General features: G+C 37.3%; 1 long non-coding RNA gene across 1 annotated transcript in view; it reads left to right on the top strand.

The window, feature by feature from the left end:
• The window catches only part of LOC129779791 (uncharacterized), a 181,125-nt gene extending 159,055 nt beyond the window's left edge, over window positions 1-22,070 (top strand). The window contains exons 3-4 of the long non-coding RNA XR_008743770.1: window positions 14,638-14,700; window positions 18,769-22,070. This is a non-coding gene — a long non-coding RNA (uncharacterized LOC129779791). The remainder of the gene's footprint in view (window positions 1-14,637; window positions 14,701-18,768) is intronic.
• The last annotated feature ends 646 nt before the right edge of the window (window positions 22,071-22,716 follow it).

The raw sequence follows: 22,716 nt of genomic DNA, 5'->3' as shown, positions 1-22,716 counted from the left end.
GAAACTGTTTGGCTTGGTTCGTCTGATACATTGGTGTGGTGTGGTGGGTGGAATTTCGGAACGCTGTTCGGCAGGACGGGGGGACATAAAAATGTTTAAACGATAGAACAAGTCGCACGCGAAGGAGCGGCTGAGTGAGGTGCCAAGCTTGAGAGCTAGTGAATAATTTCGGTTTTCATAAGTCATGGAGCTGAGAAGTGTTTTGTTCAAACTAACGTGATTTTGTGTGTGTGAATGAAAATTGGTACGTAAATCTTCAATACAGCATCGTTAACGGAGCAGCACGGGAATAAATCTTAAAATACATTGGGGCAATATCCGCCAGCGCCAGAATGCCAGTCAAAACAAAAAGAAATCTGCCCAACCAACTGACCAAACAAACAGCCTGTTGAATGCTACACCGGAAAAGTGTGTGCTTACTTTGTTTTGAATGACACACTCACTCTCCAGTGGGCAGCATGGCATGGCCAGAACAGGAAGGGAGCAAAAGTCCGGAGAAAATCCTTCTCACGCAAGCCAGCAAGCGATAACATCGAAAATTTGTGGGCTTTGCTCTACAAACGGCAGAAAAAAACGGCTAGCGGTTGTAGATCACCACACGGTTGGTAGTGTGAGGTGAAAACGGTTAGCGATAGAAGGCGTGAAAACATGTGTTTTCATTTCCAACACCGATAGTTATCTAAAGTGCGAATCGGAGTAATGGGATTGATGAGGCGGTCAATGTGTTCTTTGTCCAGTTAGGAATTAACGCTGATACGAATACAAGTGATGATACAAATACAATTACAAGTGGGAAATAGTTGGCAATATTTTAGTTTCTATGTCAATTGCCTCAACAATTCCATTAATCGTCAACATCAACTTCAGAGTAAGTTCAGCAATATTTCCGAAGGCTCATGTTTCGCTAATCTTGACAACTTCAAATGAATGATCACAGAAAAGTACCTACGAGTGTATTCGATCTATTAGTAAAAATGTTTGTGATGGTTCAGCTACAGTTGGATATTCTCCTACATTACATGTATTGTATAGCATTACATGTGTGCACGCAGTTCAGCGAATTTGTTAATTGGTTGATTCTCTTCAAACGCTGTCGTGCAATTTGTTTTTTTTCAAATAGCATAAAGGGGTAGTGGGAGCAAATTGGTCATGGGGGGCAAAGTGGTCACCTGCTTGTTTGGTAGGATAACTATTGACTATAGATGTCGTATTGATATTTACCTTATATGAAGATATCTCATGTCAAAATATAACTCAAAACAGAAATTGCTTTCTCGATAGCCATTCGGCCGTATCTAAGGAATTTCTCGTGAAATTTAGTTTATTCAATCTGATATGTTGGACAAATCATCAGTTTGAACGAATGTTCACAAATTCTAGGAGAGCTGAACAGATATTTTTTTCTCGATTAGCATAGCATGAGATTTTTGTATGCATGAGAAAACTTAAATTGGGACTATACTGCCGATCTGCGCATAGTTGTCTCATGTTCCAAAATCTGCAACTGAGAAAAAGACAATCAAAGTTATCTCGCATATTTGTCTACCAAAAGCTTTAAGCATTTCAAGTAATACACCAGGATTTTTATAGGCACTATACTATTGTTTAATGAAATGTGATGAGATCCCCTCACTGAATCAATCAAACTTGATTACGGGTTTAAAAATTCATGGTGGGACTGTTATGCCTAGAATATCAACATGGGACAATTAAACTGGATGTTGTTTATTGATACACTGGGAACAAACAATAATAGTTTTATGAAGAAATGAGTGATCTGCAACACCTTCGCAGAATAGAAATCTCATTGTTATTAAGCATTCGCTAACAAGGTGTACACGTGTCCTGTTAAACTTTTTCTTATTTGTTTGAGAATTAGTTCGTTCTTCCAAACCAGAAAAGAGTGCATGAGGCCTGCTGAAAGTGTGACATGAAATTCTTGTACATGACCCGACTTATTCGATATGGATCTACAAAACTACATGGTGGGACAGTTATGAATAGAATATCAACATGGGACAATTGAGCTTGTTGTTGTTTTTTTAAAAGTTGGGAATAAACTATATGTTTTTTTTTGTGTTTTTCCGTAAGATTATGCATAAAAACAAAGTTTTATGAAGAAACGTGAAAATCGTCAGAAAGTAACATGGGACAACTATGCGTAGAACGGCAGTATAGGTGAATAGGCCAATCTTATCTTATACATGTACATATATCAAATATGATTTGAACAAATTTGGACGAAAAAAACGCATAAATCTATCCCATTTAGCTTGATACGTAAGAGTGACCACTTTGCCCCCACTAGGATACCACTTTACCTTCAAACGAAAAAAAAAGTTCGATTTTTCATCTTTTTTCTAATGATAAAAAATGTACTATTTTGAATTTGTATAGTAAAAACTGTTTGTTATCTTGAAAAACAATGAGTTGAACTATAATATTCTTCGAGAAACGTGGATTGAATCGGTGCGTGGACGCTGGAAATAAGCATATTCCTTAGGGTGACCACTATGTCCCCACTTCCCCATGTGCCAATCTCACTTTTTCATTTTCATTTGCCTTTTCTATACTTTGAAACAATTGTTATAAAATTCTATAGCTCTAGTCTCTTTTGCTACGTATCAGATCAAGCAAATAAACATGCTATCGGTACAATTGCCTATACGTGCAATCAGTCCAATCATTCCATATTGTTTTTTCAACACTCAACCGGAACTATGGTTAATGACACGTAATAACGGGAATGCACCAGAAAAAAAAACCCGAGAGTCACTCTGTTACTAAAACTTTATCTTCACCTTATTTAAGACAAATCGCAAGAGCACCTCAAATTGAAGTGCTCTTGCTCTTGCTCGATTGTCAAAGATTGTGTTGCAATATTTTGAAACGTGTTTGAAATGTTTCACAAAGAAATATAGAAGAAATGCCATCTTTTTTGAATCATCTGTTTTTGAAATGTCTGAATTTTTTGTTTATATAGTTATTTAGGAAAATTTAGGAATTTAAATTTAGGTTTTAGGAAAAATGAAGAATTTCCTCAACCAATATGAGACTCAATAAGCGTAAGAAAAGATGAAACAATTTTGCTAATAATAATTATGTACACTTATGAAGATGAGCTTCTTCATGTATTTTCATAACTTCAATTCCGAAACGAATAACATATTGCATTTCTCAAATATTTTTTTGAACAGAACAAGATTTTGACGTCTTTCAGTAGAGGTTTTAGCCCGCCATGTACCAACTTCCCTTGTCGGAGTTGTTGGAATTATTATGGTCCGGGATGCTGCGCGTGAAGCAACAGAAAATTGATTATGACACGCAGATAGAGACAAATGAAAAACTGAAGTCGAATGTAGTAGGAGATAAAAAGTACTCGCAATAACGAAAACTATAGTTGGATGAAAGTAGATTAAACGACTAAATTGAAATGAATCAGAGATTATGATAGAAGCATGAAAGAAGTGAATTTGTAAAATTTGAAATTAGATAATGGTGAATTCATTGGCGATTTTTGAAAATGAGTATACTAAAAATTATTGTTTTAAGAGTTAGATTCTCCTTAATTATTTGAATTGGAAAATAGTTTGACTTTCAGTTTAACAGACCAAAGAATGTAGGCCTTTAAAGTGTGTTTAATTTATTATTCTTATTATCATTTGAAATAAATCTATACAAAGTTTTGATAAGTTACGAACAGAACTGTTGCAAAAATCTGTACCAGAAATCCGAACAAAAGGAACCTATTCAGGAAAACAGGTCAAGTTGTTATGAAAAAAAACTTTACGTTAATTTTTTTTAAATTTTTTAAAACTATTTTCGCCACAAACGAATCCCAATGATTTGCATACTAATCGAATCGGAAATCCTCCAAGATTATTTTGATATGCTATACATTACGATTCCTTAATCCGTAAATGGTTTAAATTAATCAAAGTTGGAAGCATTTCCATTTTCTCATACATTTATTCTGCCCATTTGTTTGCTCACCTTCCCCTACCGTCAATAACGGGCAACTAATGCATTCGTTTTCGTACTTTTTCAACTTATTTGGCATGTATGCAATGTTACATGAAAAATATAAACTATTTGACTCAGTGACTTTCTTTTTTTTCTAAATTCACTCTAGACAGCGATCAGCCAACGCCATATAATGAGATTGAAACTCAATATGGAAATTAGAATTTGTTTTTGAAGTTACAACAAAATCACACATTCTACTAAGGAATTGAATGTATTAATAAATTAAAAATTATTAGAATTACTTCGTAATCCTACGTTGACCACGCTCTCGTTAATTTTAGATTACAATTATTTATTTTTAAACCACGCAAAACACTGTTATTCTCATGAGTATGTTCACCGTTAGCTTCGACAACTTCAGCATTCGATGAGAGTTTCTGCTGTAGATTTCCCTGAACGGTACAAGTAAATGCTGACCGCAAATCGTACTTTCCAGGTACAATAAATCGGCATGTTTAATGCTCTTAAAACTTATGCTGCTGAGTAAAACTTGTTTTGTTTTAAACTGAAATTCATTGCTATATGTCAAAACATACCAATGTTGCCAATAATGCATTATGATAGGGATCCTCCTCCGTTTTCGCCACGAAATTGTTGGAATAGACCCTCCGCTTCAGGTTTGCGCAGAAATTCTCGATTGGGCGCAACTGGGGACGTTTGGAGGGTTGGCGGACTTCGGAACATCATATATCTTCAGGCGGTTTATCTCATCGAGCGACTTCTTCGCGTTATGATTTTTCACTGTCTGGCCCCTTGGCCCGACCTCCCGGCCCAAAGCCCGTTCTGGTTTCATATTTGTATAGCTGGTACAAAGACGAGTTGCCATTTTCCCGCCAATTACCTTACCAATACTTAATACTACAGAGAACACAACTTTTACATAAGGAAGAACACATATTTAGCTTTGATAAAAAATTACTATAAACTATTGAAACAGTTGAAAAAATTAGTGGCAATATAGTTGCCACTACCCGTTAACCCCAAAAACTCTGGAGACAGTATGTTTGCGGCTTCTTTGTAAACTCAATTTTTTACGCCTTTGGTTAAGCAAACATTAAAGCAATTTTTCTAGTGCACCATAAAAATATTGTTTTATATACACTTACAAAAAAAATTAAAATTTGAATGTTTCACCAAATACACCATATATTTTATTGAAACAACTGCATGACACAGTAGATCCTAAATAAAACGCTTACAGTGAAAATCTTGTTACATTTTCAACGAATTTAAACAAAATTTTCTGCCGGCGCTCGCGGTTTTTCTACATAAAAATGTCTCCCAAATTAATATCATACAATTGAAGTACTGCGAAACAATTTTTTTTGTGGGTGATAATATAGTTGCCATGGTCATATAAAGACTCCATCCATATAAAGACACACTCCAAGAACATGCCAATGCATGTTCAAATAATTTTTGGCATTTTTTCTTTTCCTACCACTACATGAAAAAAGCGAGGAGTAATATAAGGTAAATGATTTTGGTTTGTCCAGTCGAAAATATGATTATGGTTTGTCCACTTTTTTTAATGCTCTAATTCAGCGCACCTGTGTCAAATCAGGTATTCGAATGTTTCAAAACATATAAATAAAATTGTGTTTTTCATGATTTACAGTAGTTTTAAAGTATATTATTACGGATTCACATATTTTGAAGGATTATAAAATCCACTTTCTATTAGGGTCATTTTAGCGAACTTTTAATCAATCGCCAGATGATTATTTGAAACGTATTCAGATTTTTTCTGGATTATAAAACTTACAAATATTGTAAACATCGTGCTTGCACACCATTTGTATCAGATTTACATAGCTAAACAATGTAATTAACGTATTTTGATGACCACAATTCTGATCATGAGTTGTCCGATTCACTAATGTTGTTTTGTCCACATGATTTCTATGGCAACCGTTTGGTGCGCTACAATTTGTTTATGGTGTCCTTCGCGCATTTCAAGAATAAAGCTTTTCTGTGTTGGGTGTGCTGAGGTGAACACTTTTAAAATGCCCAAGAACAGGCCGTATTCTGATAAAAGCATAAACTATGAATGATCAATATGATGACAGTAAACTCAAGCAATGAGAAATGCAACATCTACTTGAAAATTCGATTTTTTTTCATTCAAACATGGTGATTTCTAAAACCGGACAAACCATGATCATTTTTTGGACAAACCATGATCAGAGGTGGACAAATCATGATCATAATTTATTTTTGAAGAAAATCGTTGAAAAACATAAATATTCAAATAATTTCAATTATTAGTATTATTAGCACCTAGAGACTTGGGGTTTTTCAACAAACTCAAACTCGTTTTGATTATATGTGATTTTCATGAAGAAAAATCGATTTGCATTTACTAGTTGCGTGAAAACACCCTAAATGGACAAACCAAGATTATTTACCCTATTTGGTATTCTATTCATGTTCAGAGAAAGAAACGTATTCAGTCTGGGGAGCACTTCAATTTGTCGCGAAGTCTACCTGACGGCGAAGGATGAAATGAGCTCGGAGCGTCGTAGAGGGAGATACCAAATGACTGTTGAGTAATGTTGACGGATACACTGCTGGAAGAAGCAAACACTTTTTTCTAACTGAATGCAAAGTCGGATTTCGTCATTATCCCCTAACTATCCTCAGTTGAATATGACTTTGTCGACCCCTGAATTATGGAGAATTTTTTACAAGTACCTAACCTCACAGTGTAACGTGTTTAATGCGACTGGTATCAGTATCAACAAAGCAAATGTCTCTAGGTTGAAAAGTCCACACTATAGAGGTATAAAGTTAAATGATGGGCTAATACAGTTAAGATTAAAACTCGCGTAACTTTCAAAAACTACCTATCTCATTTGATCGATTCTCTGCATTGACTATCTCCTTCGATTATCACGGCCTTGCAGACAGATTTTGCTCCTGATCGTCGAACTTACCAGGACACCTCTTACCGCTGAATTATTAACGAACAAGAATGTTGGTGAAGAGAATCGATCCATGCTGGCAGGTCCTATTCATAAGTTTCATAAGTCGATCATTCGCGTTATATTCAATTTTAAAATTATGCTCGTTGTAAGGGGAACATTTCGCCTTAAAAAAAATCTCTTATTGTTGTTTGTTTGTGCCATTCATTGAGTTACAAGATATTACACATTTACATTTTAAACTTTTTGCTTTATAAAGGCGAAAATGCAAGCCAGACCGCTGAAATTGTGAATGGTGTTGATGGTGCAGATACTGTAACACCTAAATATGTGCAATTGATTTTTTTTTATTTTAATTTATTTTATTATTTAAAAAAAAAATTTTTTTTAGTGTAATACACTGAATTCAGATCTCTACTCTCAACAACTGGACCATTTGAAGCTAGCGATTGACAAGAAACGTGTAGAATTGGCCAACAGAAGAGGTGTTGCACTGGGAATATGGGACCTTGATTAGGATGTTTCAATGTATCCACCATATAGTCCGAACCTGGCACTAAGCGATGACAACCATTTTCTCGCATTCCAAGACTTCCTGTGTAATAAGAAATTGGGATCAAGAGAAGATTGTAAAAATCGAATACTACAGTTTTTCGCCAATAAGGACAAGATCTCTGTGAGAGAGACATTATGAAGCTACCTTGAGAATGGCAAAAATTTTGCAACAAAACGGTGCACATTTGACCCAAATCGGACAATTCGAATCATATTGAATAAAGTTTTGGAATTCACGCATAAATAATGGAATAATGGACTTATTCAACAACCTAATATTACCGAAGGTGAGTTTTATATTTTCTCCAATCAACAAATTTCAAAGGTGAGCCTATCTCTATGCAACTATCATGATTTATAGTTGTTCTCAAAAAAAAGAAAAAAAAACAAAGAGGAAGTGAACTTTGAAACCACTTCGAATATATTTCTGGCATCATTCTGGCTTTTCGTGTTCCGCTTCCGCCCGGAAAAAAAAACACTTCTCATATCCTCAAATACGAGTATCACCGGAATTTGCATATGAGCAAAACAAAATGAAACGAAGGGCAAACGAAAAACCTACACATCACCGCCAAATATTGGACTGTGTGATGGGTGTGATCTGGCGGTCCCATTTCCTCTCACACCGTGTGCATGTGCATGTGTGTGTGCGCGCGTTTCCTTGGCAGAGTGTGAATTTTAGAGATTATGGGTGGCAATGTATCGGGGAGTGGTTGTTCCCATCATCATTAAAATAATGAAAAGCCGATGGCAATCCAAATATACTGCCAATGTCTCCGGTACCCAGGGCTTCCTTCGGCTCAGCCATTGGGGGGTGGAGGGCGATAGGAGGATTGGAAACGAGAGACCCAAACGACACACGGCGGTTCCTCGGAATGGAAATAATATAAGATGATGCCAAGTGGTGCGCGATGGAAAGTAAATTGATTTTTATTCAACTTTCTTCAATTTTATTTTATTTATTTACGATTTTTTTCTGCTCACGGATTTGGCTTCCGTCGCAGCGGTGAGTACCGAGGAGTAGAATGTAGATGGAAAGTGCTGCTCGAGTCAAAATCCACCCCCACTCAGCTGGGAGTGGGTGGTGGTGGGAAGTATACACCCTCGAGGGAGAGGAAGCGTCAATTGATAAGGCTTCATGTGTGGAACAAGGATTGAAAGTTTATCATTCGTTTGCTATTCGAGTTTTTTTCTTTTCTCCTTCAACTAATTCACTTTCCAAGTGTGTTGGTTCGAGATTTTTTCATAAATGTCAGCTGGAGGAGGAGGAACGGGACGAAGAGTGCAGGCGTATGTACTCTTATGTATGCATCAATGACGCTCATCTCATCTACATAAACATACAACGACCGGAGTGCTCGTTTTCTACGGCTTGCAGGAGAGCTTCCCTCTTCCTTGGTGTCGCAATGGGGGCTTTCAAGCAGATATAATGTAAGCTTAGGAATTTCATTACAACGCCATCTCGCTGATAGCGGAATGAAAAAATGTTTTCGAAATAAAATAACACTTAGCGGGAGGGATTCGCAAAGAAGTTGATGGAATTTGGTGGAATATTTTAACATAATCTTGAGCAACCAACTAACCAACTTACTTGCGTTATAATGAAGCTCGAAGATTATATAAGCTGGTATCAACTGACCAAAGGCTGCAATCATAGGGCTCCAGTACGTGAATGCCCCCAAACATCCATACCGAGCTAGCAAACAGTGGCCATTCAAATTTCATAACCTCATATGTGGGGGAAAACGAGAAAATGGCAAAACGAAATGTTGAAAGTTTTCATACTCGTCAATAGATTAAATATGAATGAGTGGAGGCTGCATTGCGGACGAGTGCCCTCTTGGTGTATGGTCGCTTCCGTATATGAGTGAAGTGTTGCAGAAGATACGATACCATCAGCAATGAGCCCCTCTCTTAGCATGGCTTCGGCACTCGGTGGAAAGTGGGAGTAAACCGGACTTTGGAACTCTCGGAGATGAACGTTCATTGACATGCACGAAGCACAAATTGGTGTAAATTCACGAAATGTTCCATCGCACCATCAGATTCTAAAGAAAGGTCTTGCAACTCAACCACCGTCAACGCTTTCCACTTCGCATATATAATATAGAAGTATAAATTTGCCTCCGAAAATAGTGCATTCCATAACTGGAGTTCAGGCGAGGCTCTTACGGTGCGAACTCCACCCGCTGCCTTTGGACCGAGTACACTCAGCGCCCGTTATACGCCCAGGCGAATTCTGTTTTATGCCGGGATTTTCGAAATGAACGAATTTACATAAAATGCATTTGCATATCATACATTTCGCTTCGGTTATTCATTTCGAAATGAAAATTTTGAAAATGAGCAAAAAGCTCATCGCTTGGCTGGTTGGCTGGATGGGCTTGGTTGGGCGAAACCAGACGGGGGTTCGACCGATGGATGGATATTATGGTTCAATGGTTCCTTTCACGATACATTTATGTGTTGGGGGTTTTCCGGCCGTTCGGCACACACACCCGGAGAAAAGCCAAGCCGGGCACACATTCATCATGGATTTTGTTTAATCAAAAGTAGCCCAGCTCCGGGCCGGGTCTGGTCGGGAGAATGGTCGAAACGTGCAGATCAAGCGTGATAATCGTGATCCGTGATGCGTAAGTGGTGGGAAGCTGGGGCGGAGGGACGGTTTCGGTAATAACTATAATGATCAAATGTGCAGCGGTGCGTTTATTCAATTTGATATTATGAATGATTGTAATTTATAATTTATAATAACCAGCTTTCGAATTGGGGAAATGGGTGCGCGCGTAGGACACAGGTTTAGCGGTTTCAATAATCGGGAATAGATTCGATGCTCTAGATTAGCATGATTTATCAATTTTGTTCATCATATGGCGAGCTGTGGGATTGGTTTTCGTTTTCACGCTAGTTACGCATAACAATGTTTCACGGTGTTATGTACGCACGGAACGATGTGCATTTTAGAATGTTCTTTCAATTTGTTTTTCCATCGAAACGAAAACTAAATGTGTCGTGCAAAGTATTCAATAGATCAGATGCCGAATTCGTACGCCACCTTGAGGAATTCTTTTCACTTTTTTTGAAAGTCGAAAACAAGTACTCGAAACTTTCTATTTATATGAGTTCATACGGTCACATGAGAGTGGAGAGGTATGCTATCTGTAAAAATCTTGCCAATTACTGCGTTTCTCATGATATTTCATTGTGGGGCTAGGCTGCCCATGTTTGTATAGGTGACGTAAGCGACAAAATGAACAAAATCGACTTTTTCGTTGCTACGAATTCCACACAATGCAACCTGTATGCTCAATATGCTAACAAACATTTTATGTTCAAAAATAATTGAGCAATTTTGAAAAAGCGTAAAACTAACTTCGGAGACGATTTGACTATTATCGGAAATGTAAATGCTAACATTACAGACGAAGTAATCTGGTGCCCACGTCAAGCTATACGAACAAATGTTCGTTGAAGCGATTGATTGTTCGCATAAATTGACGTTAGCATTCTACAAATGAAGTAAACATGTTTTAATTCAGACAATCTCGTATGCTCTCTTCTGATCGATAATACCATTAACATGAATAAATTATTACATTTGAAATGACCAGCGTTATCCTTTTATACTTCAAAAAAACAACAAAAAAAACCTAACATACTTGCATCGAAGACCATGTTGTGTATTTAGTAACTACCGAACAAAACTTACGCATTTGAGTCAAGCATGGACGTGTAAATGACTGCAATATGAACATTAACCCGATAAAGTAATTTTGCTGCATGGCAACAGCAGCCTGATCTTGCTTATTTCTTTAAAAATAACCTGTAAACAGATATCATTTCTTCCGGCGACTATATAATCCGACCAATGACAATGACCAGTACTTCCATTTTTACAAAAATGAACTCATCGACTTGTGGTGCTAGGGTCGGATTTGAGAATTAAAGAGAATCGAATAACAACATAGCCTCTTCCTCTTCCTCTTCCTCTTCCTTCTTCCAGTAAAAATTAAAAAAACAACTTCAACTTGACAACTTGCATTTCAATTACATTGCCGGTAGAAATTAATGAATACGTAAATGATCCATTATTTCTAGTTGAAACGACTCCAAAAACCAATACGCTTGAAGGATCAATTAAACTGTGTAAATTAATAATAGAACTGAGAGATTACAAGAATCTATTTAATGCTGAGAAATTAAAAACAAAAACTTCAATGATCAGCTTATATTGAAAAGCAATGTGAGCTACGAGTTTGAATTGAATACTACTAATTTTCTTCCAAATTTGAACAATTTTATGCTGCCCTCCGTCCTGCTGATTTGATTAATAGCTTCATACTTCGGTATATGTCGACACTGTACTTCGTTCTTCACTCTAAGCTTGAACAGAGGCGTGCTGCTACCTGTTCAATTAAAAATGGTTTTCTATTATTTCCATCGACTTCGTTCAGCAGAAAAACTTTGAACCTCGAATATCATTTTTATGCAAGGCATCATTAGTAGTAGTGATCATTTTATACATAGCTGCGTTTGCTCTATCGCGATTAACCCCATCCCGTATTATTTAATACGGCATACATGAAGTGATTTCACTGCTGAGTGTTCTAGCGCCTATGTTATTCAAGTACCCACGGGTGAGATTCGATGTTGCACGGGAAAGGGTTAACGATGCAGAAAAGTGTTTGAATGACGCCGCGTTCAGATAAAAGGTTTGGACCCGATAGTCATTACTGCTTATTTCTAAGTGTTGTGTTGCGTGCGGGTTGTATGGTGCAGTGAAGTGTAACCATCAGATTACATTCTTAACGGTGAAAAAGTTTCACCCAAATAGAACATAAAATAATGATATTCAGAATGATATGAAAATTACAAATAAACTACCTTCGATGAATCTTCATCTTCATCTACAAATGTGAAAAAAAAAAATGAATTGTTTGATATTTTTTCTGAGATTGTCTACCTGTCCTATGAACAGTTTCATAAGGCGGACGAAACGCCGTTGAACTTGAAAAGCACAAATTAGAAGATCGATCAATGAAAAGTCCTGGTAATGAACTCACGATCGTTCGCTCAATCAGCGGACGAGCAATCAAATAAATGAACACGTATTGAGTGGTTTGCGTTCTGTCCTTATTGCTTTGTCGTGATTTCATATTAATTCTTCGTAACCAGTCGAACCAAAAATACTGCCTCTCGAAAGTATTCCGCAGTATATACGATGCCGTACCGCCATCGCTTGCCGAAAACCGTCATCGCTTTGATAATGCCGTCACAGCGACAGGTTTGACTAATGGTCGCAGTGTTTCAAGCAGGATCCAACATTTTCGAAAATGAAACATGAAATTCTATTTTTTTCGGTAATTATGGAACAATGAATAATCATTGTTATCAAAAGTTTTTTTGTAGTTGAAATTTGTCGTATTTGTGGATTGGAGTGAAAATTTCAGTGATTATGTTGAGCTTTCTGAAAATAAATGTTTCTAATTTTATGTGCAGCCAATCAGAAGATCGGAGCAGTCGCGATGCCTGAATATTGACGATTCGCCGCTTAAATCAAAATATTTGTCACGAATCCGTCAGCAAATTACAGATTATTGATCCATATAGTCTAGTCGAGAGAATGTAACATCATGATTTTCGTCATAAATGAAAATTATTTCACTCCTCTAGCTGAACGAAAAATAGTCTGATTGTACAAAATATACCAACATTCCCGAGCATCCGCCATTGTATTTTCATCTTCCGATGTGGAGATTCGTTCATTTACATTTCCACTCATTTCCACGCCCTTTTGTTCCACACATCGTGTGTACATAAGTTCGCTTAGCACCGGTATTAATTAGTACATAAGCCAGCACCAATGCTCGGCCCCTTATCGGTTCGGCACAAACCTTCCCATACAACCAACACACAAACCACATTGGTGTGGTAAAGGAGGATACCCCACGAACCAACCCGAGCCACGTCTCACAACCCCGTTCCAGCCCAGCCGGAGCAGAAACTTTTCCGCATCCACCAATTAGCAACGAAAGAGTGATCTTCGTCGAATGAGAGAAACTCAGCCTCAGCCTCAGCCGGTCACAAAAAAGGGGAGAATCAAGCAATCGAATCGAGGAAGTGAAGCCAGGCATGGAAAATGGGGAATAGTGGGGTGTGCTTGCTTGTAAAGAAGCAACGGAGAGAGAATTAATTTGCTGCCTTTAATTAGAAGATGGGAAGCCGGGGTGAGAGGAAGTTGTATGTACTAGAGAAGACGTGATACCTCTCCTATGTACGAACTACATAGATGGTGCATGATGTTGTGTTAAAGATAATATATACTCCTTCTTGGAGTTCTCCATTTTGTTTTCGGAAGAATATTTTTTTCATAATTACTGTTAAGACCGGTCTTGCCGTCATACACCGTTACGTAACGGGGATTTTGTTTTCGGAAGATGCTTAGCAAAATTTCGAAGTTCGGCAATTGAAAAGTTTTAATGAGTTTTCCTGTACCATAGCTTATTCGTGTATCATTATTTCGGGCCGCTTTGTCTTGTCGAATCAGCCGAAGTATCTTGTTCCATCTCGAATCACTCCAGCCAGCTTTTCTCTTCCTATTCAATCATTCGTATACTTTAATGAAATTTAAATTTTCATCTCTCGTTTGTCGATTCCTTCACACCCGATTCATCATTCCAGACATACGACAGAGCGTAAATCAGTCACGCACGCATACAAAATTGTATGTTCATCACAAGGTACGAAAATTTCGTCAACAGCCGATACGAGAGCACCATTACCGATTGTGACGGCTTGAGGATAAATTTCTCCATCTTCAATGAAAAAAAAATTCTTGGAAAAGAAAATTGCGCGACAAGAAGCGCATGTGTGAATGTGGCATCGTAACAACAGCGGAAGATAATTTTCAATTTAAATTATACCCTGAGGTGTGTGGATACGCGCATGTGATTGGAATGTTGATTGAAATGTGCCAAAGAAGGTCTCCGATAACGTTTGTCAAAGTTATTTGCCATATATATACATATATATACACGTTCAACTCAATAAACGCACCTAGTATTTGGGTTCTTAGTCCAACAGTAGTATGACTACTAATTACCTTTTTTTCTACTCTTTTATTACTTTTCAGGCATAACTTTCGGAAGAGGATTTGGTTTCTCCAAGAAAACAGCTTTCCATACAATTATTTTTGGTGAGTAGCGTCCATGTGTAAACGATAATCAAGTTTAAAGACTCAATATAAATCACTGATTTCTGATTTTCAAGAGTGTTTGAAATAAATTTCATTGAACAGAAATTGTACTTATTTGTCACCGGGGATTTTTCAACAGATGGCGCCAATAAAATATTAACAAAATTCATTTCGAGAGGTTCATCTGTCACTAGCTTATGTGTAAAGTTTCATGACATTTCGTTTATTTGTTCACAAACTATAGTTGTTTAAGTGTAACTACCTGAACATTTGTATAGAAAATGGAAAAAGAGGAATATCATATTATGATCGAACATTGTTTTTGATGGGAAAAACTCCTGCACAATCAATGCAGTGGTTGACGAAATGTTATTCCACTTCTGCTCCTTCGAAAACAACAGTTTATCGGTCAATTTTTGAATTTAAAATGGGCCGTACGAGTACCGCAGATGCACCTCGCTCTGGAAGGCCAAAAAAGGCTACGAATCTAGAAATCGTAAAACAAGGACATTGATTCGTTTTGGACGATCGTAAAGTGATGTTACACGAGTTAGCTGAGGCCGTAGGCATTTAAAAAAAATGAGTGGGATACATTTTGCACGAAATTTTGGACATGAGAAAGCTACCCGCGCGATGGGTGCCGCGTTTGCTGATCGTCGACCAAAAACAGCGGTGCGTTGATGATTCAACAGCCGGTTTGGCGTTGTTGAAGCGTAATCGAGCGAAATTCTTTCGACGGAAAGAGAGTCACATCGTTTGATGGTGCTCATACATAGTCTTTCTGAACTTAGATTGCCTGTCTATTGTGATCGCTTTCGTTCAATGATTTCCAATATTTATACGAGCGAAATCAGGTTAACATGTGGTATCAACAGAACAGTGACACGTGCCATTTTGTGAACAATTCGAACCGTATTCACTGAAAGTAATGAAAATGACGATTTGGAAAGATGTACAGTATGCCAGCAAGTATAATCAGTTGCTGGCGCTGGTTGTAAGACAAATATGCCCCCATATGCCTCTAATAATTTCTTTTTGGAAAGACTCTACTTTGGAGAAATGAAACCAAATGAAACATTCAATTGGAAGCAATGATCGTCCTTTTACATGTGAAACTGAATCTGACAAATAGCCCATTCAAATGATAATGAATTCGAGCAGTTTCAATCTTCAAGAGAAAGCATTTGCTTTCAAATTCAAAGGAAACGACAGCAGAAAAGAACGAAATTGAAGAATCGTTGTTTCAGTTTGAGTAGAGAATACTCACAGTTAAAAATGTAATTTGGTTAGTTCAGGTCAATCACGGAGAGCAACTACGAATTGTACAGTCTACCCAAGCTCAAGCTCAAACTCAAGAATACTCACAGTTAAAAATGATTCTGGCTAATGAGAAAAGATGAAGTAAAAAAATCATTCTCATCTTCTTATTTCAAAACTGTGAAGTTCTGATCATAATTATTTTATTTTTGAGTGAAAATTCTGACGTAGGATTACGTCTATCGGGAACATATCGGTGTACAATGTGAAAAACGAAAAATCTGCCGCATCGCAAAAATTGTCCAATTTCAAGCGGTTATTGCTCAGTCATTTGCTGATGGATTTTCAAGATATTTGCATTAATAGATTTAGGCATTCCCTAATAATTGAATATAACGAAGAAAATTATATATTTTATCAAACTAACAATCGAACAATTGAAAAATGTCAAGCATTGTCTACACGAAAGTCCCACGTTCTGATTGGTCAATTGGCACAAGCAATCTGTGCTCTCTCAGTTGATCTTTCAATACGAATACGAGACTGTGCAATTAATGATGCGTTTGGTTTGATTTTCTGCTGCGATAAATCTCAAGTTTTGATTGGACCAATTTGCTCTCCCTCCGTTCTCATCTTATTCCCATTATACAATTACCCATGTTGCCGCAGCCCAGAGGACATTCGCTTAAGATGTCGTTACCCCGTCATATACAGGAGTCATTCGCTAACTGGACGATCTTCAACTGGACTTATCTAAAACAGGGCGTACGTTAACTGGGCTGCAAAGCAGTTATGTATCAATAATAGATGTCATCTTCAATTTGAAGTATTGCTTTTGCTGTTATGCAGTCCAGCTAGTGAGTAAAATTCGATAATTGTATTGATCTCCGACCCAATTAACGAACGATCACTTTACTCGTTGCTTTGATGAAATCTTGCTTGAAATTTGAGTGATGCATGAAATCTTGCATCTGATTACTTCACATGTTTACATTCGAAGAAGCTAATTTGTTTGATAGAACGAATTATTGCACACAACATTCATGGGAACGAAGTTGAAAGAAAGAATGCATAATACATGCTTTATCTTCGCATCCGCTCGCAAAACATACCTCCTTTATTTGTTAAATTACTCACTTTTTTATTGTTTTGTAGGAACAATTCTGCGTAATATGCATTTGAAAACTCTTAATAAACGATACATTTTTCGTAGAGTGGCTCCCCTATATAGAGATCAAAGACGTAGTCCTGCGTCAATAAATGGCAAGGACTGACTTTAACCTTTAATAATCTTTTTTAAGTTATCTGTTTTTTCTGTAAAATAAAACAAACGATGAAAAAATCCTGGATGAATAGAACGCATGGATCGCAAAGAAGAAATGGCCGCGGACAATAAATCTATGCTTGAACTAGTCTTCGATCCGACTAAAAAATACACCGGATACAAAACCGCTGTTGATCTAGGTGAAAAGGAAGAAAAAATCTACTGCAAAGATAAGAAATGAAGACCATGTTGGAAATATTTTTTTTTTGTAAATTAAAAGAACAAAGATATAAACCTTCATTGGAGGTCTTAAAAAAATCGGGGTCGAAATCTGCACTGTTAGATCATCAAAAAAAAACATTTCAATTTTATGACGTTCTATTTTTTTAAATGTGTTGCGCAGCCCATGCATTGACAATAAGGAAACAGTTGGCGATATATGAGCAGCTTGTATACTGTTCTCACGAAGGTGAAAACGAATCATGAATCAACCATTGTTTGGGATAATTTGTAACTTTGCATCGTGGGGTTTGGCGCATAGCTTCCGAATTAGCATTCGTATCCAATTGTGAATAAAAAGCTTATTTTCGTGGGACAGTGACGATATCTCGTTGTTTGTTGGATTAGCGAATATTTGCTATTGAGGAGGAGGCTGAGGTAGACTACTCCCTTCGACCATTCAATGGAAGTCTTACTGGAATATCAGGGATTATCACGAAATTTTATTTCGATTTGGATTCTTTCCCACAGTTCCCGCTTGTTTTTGGATTTTCCGGCTTATTTACGATCTGCCACAGATTCCCGATGGTATTTATATCCGGTGACTGAACTGGCCATTCCATGACGACGATCTTGTGATCAGCAAACCATTTCTTCACAGTGCGGGGTGTGTTTGGAGTCGTTGTCTTGCATGAATTGCCATTTTAACGACATTTCCCACTACGCGTACGGTAGCATAACGTCATCCAATATCTGAGCGTATAGGTATTGGTCCATTTCTGTCGATCCAGTACAGGGGACCATCTCCGTACCAGTAGAAGCATCCCCAGAGCATGATGTTGTCTCCCTCGTGTTTGAACGTCGAGTTTGAAGACGCAGTCAATCGGACAATGTACTTTTTCCATCAGAACCGATCAAGTTGACCTTCGTTTTGTCAGACCACGACCCATTTCGCTATATCTTGCCTTCGCTATATCTTACCTTCGAGCTACGGATTAATTTTTTTCTCACATGTGTTTGCAGCATTTTCTGATCTTCGTATAAATCCATAAATCCCTAGTACAAATCGCTAGAGACATGCGCATTAGCGATGTGGTGTTGCCTATTATTTAGATACAACTTGGTTCCCGGAATTAAATTTCCTAACCTCGTATAGCTGTGACACCTAACCTGTTTGATCAGTCGCTAATTTGTTGAATGAAATGTTATATGAATGTTCTCAATTTCTATTGTGAACCTATACATAGTTGCCCAACTAATGGAATAATTAAACAAACAAATAAATAAATAACTACGAAAACGATTCACTAAAAGTTTCCTTATTTCAGGTTCGCCACAATACACCGCCAAAACGGCAACAAGCGCAAAAATGAAACGAAGAGTTGACAGTTGGATCGCAGATGTCACCCAACCATTGACACTGCTAACAAAAGCTGATGCATGCACTCACCACCATTACCACCAACAGCTGAGAAGAGCACGAATACGGAAAAAGGAGTTCCAACACCGAATGTAACATACGGATGGCGGAAATGATGAAGCCGAATACTAAATAAAACGGGAAAACGGGCTGCAAAAAGCAGCTGAAAACAGCGGGAGAAGATGAAAATGCAACAATTAAGTTCCTACTCTAAAACATAGATAAAAATATACGTTATAAACGAGAGTGTAATGTAATTGTAATCATAAGTCGATATGACACGGAAGTCGCCGGTATCGCTCACAGGATTGCTTCCGGCCACCTCGATCCTGTTGGGTAGTGAAACTGTAAAGATAAGAAACTGATTCGTTCCCTGGTGATGGTTTGGTTCGCGGTGGTAGCGAGATGTAACTTAATTCGACCGATCAGTTGATCACGATCCGTACCATCCGGGACTTGGATAATTCTGACAACACTGCCTGAGAGTGGTTCTTTGCAGCGGCATTCAACGGAGAATCGCCGTTCAGTATGCAATAGAGCAAACCAGCAGTGCTGCCAGCATTACCAGTGTCCAGTGGAGGGTCACTTTCCACGGAAAGGTTTGGATTATTTTTCGTATCGCTTCCGCGGCGGCCGCGTCCCAAGGACGCCAGTTTTGCACCTCGCTTGCTCCCACTAACGAGACCGGACTGTGCGGTGGACCGAGCTTCCGTTTATTATACTTGTAAAATTCATTGATTGAAGGAAAAGCAAAATTGTATAACTTGCCGACACAGAACATAAAGCTACTGTATTTTAACGTAAGGAGAAGACACTAACTTTTGTATAGTATGGATTCGGATGAATTCGTAAGGGCAATGTGTAATTCAGTTTATTTTTATACTATTGGAGAAGCTTTTGGGAGGACATTTAGTGCCAGGGTGTGGCCGATGATGATACTGATCCTAGACAAGGGCCACAATTTACGAGTTTGTGGTGCCGAATTGTAAAGAGCATAATAATATTATATTTAGGGTGAAATACATCACACTTAACACTAACTGATTATACTTAATGTAGTTGGCTTAAAGCTTTATTTAAAGAAAAATACAGAAAACACAAAAAATAATAAAAAAAACAAAAACACAAAAAAATACAAGAGTGCATAGATGGAAGTTATTCAGTTTAGTTTAGCGAGAAAACTCAATCGCTTAGTGTACTTTTCAATGTGCAATGTTTATATAAGGAAAGATTGTTGGTAAAAGAAATTTGCGAGGTATCAACAAAAAATGAGAGCAAAACTCAAGTACTTTTCCTGAAGTCGACAGGGAAAGGATTTCTAGTTTTGTGTCAAGTTGAAAAAAGATCTACTAACGACATTTGAAGGCGGCAGAAAGCGTATGATAAATAAAAAGTTCCTAAAAGTCGAACCCCAAATAATCCGATGGGTTAGGGGCGGCTAAACAATTAATCTTAGTGTTATAGGTTTAAACCCGTAGTTGATTCCGAAGGCGTCGAACTCACCAAGATCTCGCAGAACACATTCTTCGGAAGAAACGCGACCACACCTTGGATCTGGGAATCCTCCCGAAAACTTTTTTCTGCGTTTTTGTTTCTAACAGCTTTTTGAAAGGACAGACATTCCAAAATCGCACTCGCAAACAAGAGAAGAACAATCATTTTGGAGACACATGAGGAAATATAGATTGGCAAGATTCGGCAAATTTATTGTTAGATTCAATCATTTTGGATCATTGATAAAAAAAATGGAAAAACGAAGTACTCGCGTAAACTACAATAATAGTGTTTAGAAAAATCCAGATGAAAAAAAAGAGAGCGTTTGAACAAATCCAAAACAAATTTTGTTCCTACAAAAAAAATTGAGAGGAAAATTGAGAGAAATAACGAAAAGACTCGACATATCATGAATGTTTAATTTTGTCCTCGCAATTTTTTAAAGAAAGACGCATGATTGCGCCATTTTAAGGTCACTCAATATTACAACTATCTCACTATTACTCATAATAGAAGCAAACACAAATGGTATATTCATATATCTACTCGATGTTCCAGCTAGTGTCCACCCAATGTCCCCTTAACAATTTGCCACGCATGACTGATACAGACAAGAATTGCCCGAAAGATGTGCAATGATCCTTTTTTTACGGCGGCAAACTCTCCTACGTGACACGGTTTTGTTTCCTAACCTAGTTGTTTCCTCACAGAAAAACCTGCAAACACTACTACAAAGTTCCTGTTGGCTCTGAGGGCGAAGAGCCGGCTAAGTTTCCTAACAATTTTGTTGATTTTTATCTGTTTTATTTTTCCCGAGAATAGCCAAAGTATCAGAGAGTTCAATTCCGGAAGTTAACGAAATGTACGAAAAGATGTCATTTCTGGGTAATTCTCTTAACAGTGACCGTTCTCAAAATTTGAAAACAAAAAAGCCAGAAGCTTGTGTAGCTCGATATCATCATACCGAAGTTTCGGTAATGTCGTTGGTGATTTTGACCGAACACGGCCAAGTTTTGTGTTGTCAAACTAACACAATCAAACTAAACAAATAAAAGTTCCTAAGAAAGTTCGATGAATCGTTCTATTTTTTTTTTCGTTTGATATAAGCGGTTTCTGTTCAAGCATGTTTCAATTTGGTTTCGACCTATTAAGTTTAATAACAAAAAATGTTTGTGAAAATTTCCAGTCCTACTACAACGTTGATCGAGAGTGATTGTTTTTACGCATATAGTAACAACTATAGAGTCACTAACACACGAACAGGAGAACAAGTGTTTGAAGAAAAAGAAAAAACTTCGGAAAGAAAATTTAACATGATATGATATGCATACTATTTTAAATACTCATTACTATCATATTAATGATTAATAGCTGACAGTGAATAAACTGTAAAGATATACTGTTGAGAAGTTCGATTTCCAGTCTAGTAGAATGGTGGAAATAAAATGGCGAAGAGGAAGAAAAAAACAACAAACGGAACAATATCAGCTTCGAGCTGTAAAAATGAGAGTGCGCAAAATCCTTCAGCATAAAAGGCATGCTACACAAGAAGTGAGCAACAGTACTTAAACACAACAGTCACACACACACAACTATTATTATAATAATTAAAGATTATTACAAGATTAATGAAAGGAAAAAAAACAATTGTAAAAGATATATTGTCAGATGTAAAAGTAAATGAAAATAAATAAAAATAAAAACTTATTTGGTAGTCAAGCAGATAAAGGTTGAAGCAGCTGTATCCGATATTCGAAACAACATGGGGAAGGGAAGCCATATTGGATTTCTATGAATCCTCCGCATTGTACTTGTTGTACAGAGAACTAACTAATTAGGACCGATAGTATTTGTGATTCACTGTCGGTGTGAAAGCATTCACTTCATTCATTTTTCATCCCCACACTGAATGCGATTCAGAAATCTCTACATAATTTGACGTTCACTTGCCGTAAACTAGAAACGCCGTTTAACATTTTTCGATGTTATTTCATGCGTTGACTCATGTTAACTCCTGAGCTAATAACTTTTTATTGAATTATAGTGACAGATGCACAAGTTTATTGTAGGGTAAATGATGTTTGATTATCCAGTCGAAAATATGATCTTGGTTTGTCCACTTTTTCGAATGCTCTGGTTCAGCGCACCTGTGTCAAACTAGGTTTTCAAATGTTTCCAAACGTATATGGAAAGGGTGGTAAAGGCGGGCACCTTTAGTAAAAGTTGATTGTTTTCGTGTTTGTATATTACTTAAATTAAAAGAAAATGTAATTTATCAATCATACATAGGTATCCATCTTTCCCACCCTGTCCGTCTTTCCCGACCTTCCCCTAAATAAAATTGCCTTTTCACAATTTACAG

The sequence above is a fragment of the Toxorhynchites rutilus genome, chromosome 3 (assembly GCF_029784135.1).
Source record: "Toxorhynchites rutilus septentrionalis strain SRP chromosome 3, ASM2978413v1, whole genome shotgun sequence".
Classification (NCBI taxonomy): Eukaryota; Metazoa; Arthropoda; class Insecta; order Diptera; family Culicidae; genus Toxorhynchites; species Toxorhynchites rutilus.
This window is presented reverse-complemented; position numbering and strand designations above follow the sequence as displayed.